At 43.5% G+C, this 6,000-nt stretch overlaps 1 pseudogene; it reads left to right on the plus strand.

The window, feature by feature from the left end:
* Nucleotides 1-5,786, plus strand: part of LOC129532526 (transcription factor NF-E4-like) — a 30,586-nt pseudogene extending 24,800 nt beyond the window's left edge.
* The last annotated feature ends 214 nt before the right edge of the window (nucleotides 5,787-6,000 follow it).

Below are 6,000 nucleotides of genomic sequence, written 5' to 3' on the forward strand. Positions count from 1 at the left end.
GAAGACAACTATAGTACACCTGTTGTTAAATTCTAGCCCTGACCATTGTTTTTGAGTTTTCATTATTTTCTTACAATTTGGACTGAATCCTGAATTATTTCCTGCCATAGCAAGTCTGTAAAGAAGTGCCTCAATGTAATTATAGTTTTTCGTTGACTTCTCAAAGGAATAGGTTTTTATCTCTCATTGTTTTATTTCTTCCAATAAAACAAAAATTATGAAATTTTGAAGACTAGAGATGATTAAAAAAATGACAACTGTTAAAAAATTCAGTGACTGTGGACTATTGAGGAATGAGTCTCCCCAGAACTGAGGGGCAAAAAGTATCTATTTTTTTTTTTCTTTTTTTGAGACGGAGTCTCGCTCTGTCGCCCAGGCTGGAGTGCAGTGGCCCTATCTCAGCTCACTGCAAGCTCCACTTCCCGGGTTCACACCATTCTCCTGCCTCAGCCTCCCTAGTAGCTGTGACTACAGGCACCTGCCACCACGCCCGGCTAATTTTTTTGTATTTTTAGTAGAGATGGGGTTTCACCGTGTTAGCCAGGATGGTCTCGATCTCTTGACCTTGTGATCTGCCCACCTCGGCTTCCCAAAGTGCTGGGATTACAGGCGTGAGCCACCGCGCCCTGCAAAAGTATCTATTACTCTAATCTCAGCAGAGGGCAATCATCAATGCTTCTATGGGAAGATTTTTAACCAACAGAGGGACATGAAAAAGAAAACTAGCTCAGAACAATCTGAGAATTATGTAAGATATACAAAATTTATCAGGCCCAGAGAAACATGAGTATGGGACTTTAGTTATGCCCTCTACACCCATGCCTGGGGACAATTGTTTAAAAACATTTCATTCCTGACTAGTTGCCTCAGCCATTATCTTATGTTTCCAGAATTTGTGATACAAAGAATAATGTATAGCCAATCAATAGCTTGTTGTTTTAATGTAAATTCTTAGTAAACAATGTAGGAACTGCCCCTTCTTTTCCTTTAAAAATCCACTTGTCTAGGCCAGTGTCCTTTCAAAAGAGTTTTTCTCAGGTTTTCTTCTAGGATTTTTATAGTTTCAGATTTTACATTTAGGTCTTTAATCCATCTCGAGTTAATTTTTATGTGTTGTGAGAGGTGTGTGTCAGTTTCATTCTTCTGCATGTGGCTATCCAATTTTCCCAGCACCATTTATTGAATATACACTGCCACTTCCCCAGTGTATATTTTTATTGACTTTGTTAAAGATCAGTTGGTTGTAGGTGTGTGGCTTTATGTCTGGGTTCTCTATTCTGTTCTGTTCATCTATGTGTCTACTTTTATATTAGTATCATCTTGTTTGGGTTACTGTAGCCTTGTAATATAATTTGAAGTCAGGTAATGTGATGCCTCCAGCTTTGTTCTTTTTGCTGAGAATTGCTTTGGCTATTAGGCTCTTTTTGGTTCTATATGAATTTTAGCAATGCTTTTTCTAATTGTGTAAAAAATGACATTGGTAATTTTACAGAGATTGCATTGAATCTTAGATTGCTTTGGGCAGTATGGTCATTTTAATGATATTGATTCTTCCAATCATGAGCATGGTATTTTTTTGTTTGTTTGTTTGTGTCATCTATGATTTCTTCAGTGTTTTATAGTTCTTATAGAGATATTTCACCTTGTTGGTTAAATATATTCCTAGGCATTTTACTTTTTTGGTAGCTTTGTAAATTGCCTTCTTGATTTGGTCCTCAGCTAGATTATTATTGGTGTATAAAAATGCTACTGATTTCGGTATGTTAATTTTATATCATGAAACTTTACTGAATTCATTAATCAAATCTGAGAGTTTTTTTGGTGGAGTTTTTAGGGTTTTCTAGATATAGGATCATACTGTCAGTGAACAGAGAAAATTTGACTTTCTTTTTCCAATTTGGATGTTTCTTTTTTTCTTTTGCTTGATTTCTCTGGTCAGGACTCCTAGAACTATGTTGAATAAGAGTGGTGAAAATAGGCATCCTTGTCTTGTTCTAATTCTTAGAGGGAATGCTTTCAGCTTTTTCCATTAAGCATAATGTTGGCTGTGGGTTTGTCATACATGGTGTTTATTATGTTGAGGTATGTTTCTTCTATGCCTAGTTTGTTGAGGATTTTTATCATGAAGAAATGCTGAATTTTATTGAATGCTTTTTCTGCATCTGTTGAGATGATCATATGGTTTTTACGCTTAATTCTGTTTATGTTATGTGTCATGTTTGTTGATTTGTGTATGTTGAACCATCCTTGTATCCCTGGGATAAATCCCAGCTGATCATAGTGTGTTATCTTTTTGATGTTCTATTGAATTATATTTGCTAATATTTTGTTGAGGATTTTTGCATTCTCAAAAGTAAAAACAACAAAAATAGACAAATGAGACTTAATTAAACTAAAACCTTCTGCACAGCATAAGAAATAATCAACAGAGTAAACAGTCTACAGAATGGGAAAAAATATTTGCAAATGATGCATCCAACAAGAGCTAATATCCAGAATTCACAAGGAAGTCAAACAACTTAACAGGAAAAGAACAAATAACCCCATTAAAAACAAGCAAAGAACATAAACACATTTTTCATTAGGAGACATCCAATCGGCCAACAAACACATGAAAAAGTGCTTAACATCAATAAACATCAGAGAAATGCAAATTAAAACCAAAATTTGAGCCATCTTACACCAGTCAGAATGGCTATCATTAAAAAGTCTAAAAATAACAGATGTTGGTAAGGATGTGGAGAAAACGGAATGCTTATACAGTGTTGATGGGAATGTAAATTAGTATAACGTTTACGGAGAATGCTGAAAGATTCTCCCTGGGGCCTGAAAGCTTGAAGGGATGAGTAACTCCTCCCTTCTCAGGCCCAGTCTCAAGGTGCAAGGCTACTTGCACCAGCAGCATATGCCAGCAAGATAGCAGAAGCAGGAAGAGAGCAGGCCGGAAGACACCTACTCTTGCTGGAAGACACATACCCCTGCAGATTGAAAAAGAGGCCGTCCAGGTACTACGTAGCAGTCGCGTCAGACTGGGACACTGCCTGTTTACAGGAGACCATAAAAACCCCTGCTCCATCCTCATTTGGTGCTGATGCCATTTTAGGCCTTAGCCCCCCCTGCAGCCAGGTGCTCATTAAAACAACACGTTGCTAGGCTGGGTGCGGTGGCTCACGCCTGTAATCCCAGCATTCTGGGAAGCCAAAGCAGGCGGATCATGAGGTCAGGAAACTGAGACTATCCCGGCTAACATGGTGAAACCCCATCTCTACTAAAAATACCAAAAATAGCCAGGCGTGGTGGCAAGCGCCTGTAGTCCCAGCTACTCAGGAGGCTGAGGCAGGAGAATCACCTGAATCCAGGAGGCGGAGGTTGCAGTGAGCTGAGATCGTGCCACTGCACTCCAGCCTGGGAGACAGAGTGAGACTCCATCTCAAAAACAAAAAAACAAACAAACAAAAAAAAAAACATGTTGCTCCACACCGCCTCGTGTTGTCTGTTGGCGCGCTCTCGGTGTTTGAACTGATACAAGAACCTTACATCTGGTGCTGAAACCTGGGAGGGGCTCAGGTCTGCGTCCCCTGTGGACCTACCCCTCCATCCTGGAGAGCAGGCCACAGCGGCAAGACAAAGGAAGCTCCTCAGCCTCCAGTCGCCTTTTCGTGCATGCACATGGGTCACTGATCTCGCCTACTGGTAAGTTTCCCAGGAACCCCATTAACAGGGAAAAATCCACATGGCCTCTCTTGGTTTCTCCGGTCCGAAAATCCAATGTTGGTCCAAGAAGGCCCTGGCATGTACCAGGCACTCGCTAATCATTTGGTCTTAGGGGAACACCTCTAAGCCATTGATCCAATTCCGGGAACGAAAAAGACAGCTGTGACAGTCACTCCTTTTATCGTCTCCCTCCGGCATCCAGGACTATCTCCTTTAACCTGTTCTCCTGAGCCTACCCTCTGTTACGGGAAATTCCCAGTCTTCCATTCTAAAGGACGGTCTTCTAGGCTGCCTCATAAAAACCTGCAAACCTTAGGCCTCAGGCAAGATATCCACCCTAAGCGCTTTGTCTGTTTTTGCAATTCAGTCTGGCCACAATACGAATTGGATAATGGCTCACAAATGGAACATTCGACTTTACAATTTTAACTGATTTATGAAATTATTGCCAACGAATGGAGAAATAGGGAGAAATTCCTTATGTCCAGGCCTTTTTGCACTCAGATCACAGCCTGACCTCTGTAATTCTTGCTCACCTGTTCTAATCATTCCCCTCCATTCTCGCTGCCCCGATCGCCTTTCTCCTCCCAACCCTACCTCTTTATCCTCCTTGGATCCAGCAGACTGCTGTCCACCCCTCCCAGCCCCTACATCTCCCTCTCAACTGTCTTCATTAACCCCGCAAGCTTCCTCTTTATTTTCTCAGCTGCCATCTTTCCAGCCGCCGTCTTCCCAGTCAGCAGTATCCACCTCTTTTCCTACACTGCCCTCTCCTCAGGACAATTCTAGTATTGCCTGTACCCATTTTCCTCCCCTATTGCCCTCTCCTGAGGCTTGTAAACCCTTCCCACCACCTTACGCACCTATCTATCCTCCATTGCCTGTTATTCAACCCCTCTTCCCCCATTCAAACCCTCAGCAGGAACCACTTCTAGCTTCTTCCTTCTCTCCCACTCATACTCTCTCAGGCGCCATCTTTGGTCTATGCCCCACCCTTACTTCAGCGCTGGTGCTAGAGTGCCCCCTTTAGGAAGTAGCAGGAGCTGAAGGTATTGTTAGAGTTCATGTTCCCTTCTCCCTCACTTACCTCTCAAATTAACAAAAGACTCGGTTTATTCCCAGAAGACCCTACCTCTTATATTAGGGAGTTTCAATACTTTACCCAGTCTTATGAACTAACCTGGCACGACCTCTACGTTATACTCTCTTCCACCCTAAACCCGGAAGACCAGGACCGTATCTGGACTCTAGCTCAGGCGCATGCTGATACAATTCATCACCAAGCTCTTGCCCGGACTACTGGTGCAGAGGCGGTCCCCAACCAGGACTCCCACTGGGATTATCAAGACGGGGCCTCAGGATGCTGCCTCGAGACCACATGATTGTGTGTCTCCTTGCAGGACTCAAAAAGGGTGCCCATAAAGCAGTAAACTATGAAAAACTTTCAGAAATCACCCAAGGTCCTGACGAAAACCCAGCCCTTTTTCTCTCTCATTTAACTGAAGTCATAAGAAAGTATGCCAACCTAGACCCAGCCAGCCCAGAAGGAACCACTGTCCTAAACCTTTGGTTCATCTCCCAATCCACCCCCGATATCCGGCGCAAGCTTCAGAGGCTTGACGACGGCCCTCAAACCCCACAACGAGACCTTCTTAATTTTTTAGCCTTCAAAGTCTTTAACACTTGTGATGAGGAAAGTAAAAGGCAAAAACAGGCAGAGTTTCAAATGCTTACCTCCGCCATCAGGGGCCCTGCAGGCCCATGGGGCAGCAGCTCCCCACAGAAGCCTCCTAGCAATCCACCTTCACCTGACGCTGGATTCAAGTGTGGCAATGAAGGCCACTGGTCCAGACAATGCCCAAACCCAGGTAAGCCCATCAGGCCATGCCCCCTCTGTGGAGGACCCCACTGGAAGTCAGACTGTGAGTGGCCTCCTCAAGGACTGCCCCCATCCCTTCCTGAGCCAGCCAAAACCTCCTACTCAGATCTCATTGGCCTTGCTGCTGAAGACTGATGGTGCCCTGGAACGGATGCCCCAGAAACTACCATCTCTTCATTCGAGCCAAGGGTAACTCTGATGGTGGTAGGTAGGCCAGTATGTTTTTTCATTAATACGGGGGCAAACTACTCTACTTTACCTAATTTTTTAGGACCCACCCAGTCCTCCCAAGTCTCTGTTGTGGGAATTGATGGACAAGTCTCCAAACCCCAAGCCACCCCTCCACTTTTCTGTTCCCTTCACACCTTTTCCTTCACTCACTCTTTCTTAGTCCTGCCCTCATGCCC

The sequence above is a fragment of the Gorilla gorilla genome, chromosome 2 (genome assembly GCF_029281585.2).
Source record: "Gorilla gorilla gorilla isolate KB3781 chromosome 2, NHGRI_mGorGor1-v2.1_pri, whole genome shotgun sequence".
In the NCBI taxonomy this organism is placed as follows: Eukaryota; Metazoa; Chordata; class Mammalia; order Primates; family Hominidae; genus Gorilla; species Gorilla gorilla.